Source organism: Austrofundulus limnaeus, unplaced genomic scaffold (genome assembly GCF_001266775.1).
Source record: "Austrofundulus limnaeus strain Quisiro unplaced genomic scaffold, Austrofundulus_limnaeus-1.0 Scaffold1483, whole genome shotgun sequence".
Lineage (NCBI taxonomy): Eukaryota > Metazoa > Chordata > Actinopteri > Cyprinodontiformes > Rivulidae > Austrofundulus > Austrofundulus limnaeus.
The window spans coordinates 13,141-13,583 of record NW_013953885.1 but is presented as its reverse complement, the minus strand read 5'-3'; positions in this window follow the sequence as shown (position 1 = coordinate 13,583).

Genomic DNA, 443 nt, shown 5'->3' with positions numbered 1-443 from the left:
AGCTAATTATTCCGGCAGGGTATCTGATTACTGGTAAGGCATAGCTGTTTATTGCACGGATCTTGTTCTTGCCATTGAGCTGGCTTCTCAGGACTTGCCAGGACTTGCCTTATTCGTTGGAGGTATTTGGCTGTGGCTCCTTTCCTTGTGACCTCATCGAGGTTGCCATTTGCTTGTGGTATTCCCAGGTACTTGTAGCTGTGCTCTATGTCTGCTATTGTTCCCTCTGGGAGTGAGATCCCTTCTGTGCGGATGACCTTCCCTCYCTTTGTAACCATCCGACCACATTTCTCTTGTCCGAATGGCTAGACTGGGAGGTGCAGGTGGAACAGAGAGATTATAAGAAGCATAAGGCACAAGGTTATAGGACCTCAAGTACTTAGGTTCAACTATTCATGTAAATGTACAGTTAATAAAAGACAGGCACCTAGTTCAATCATGCA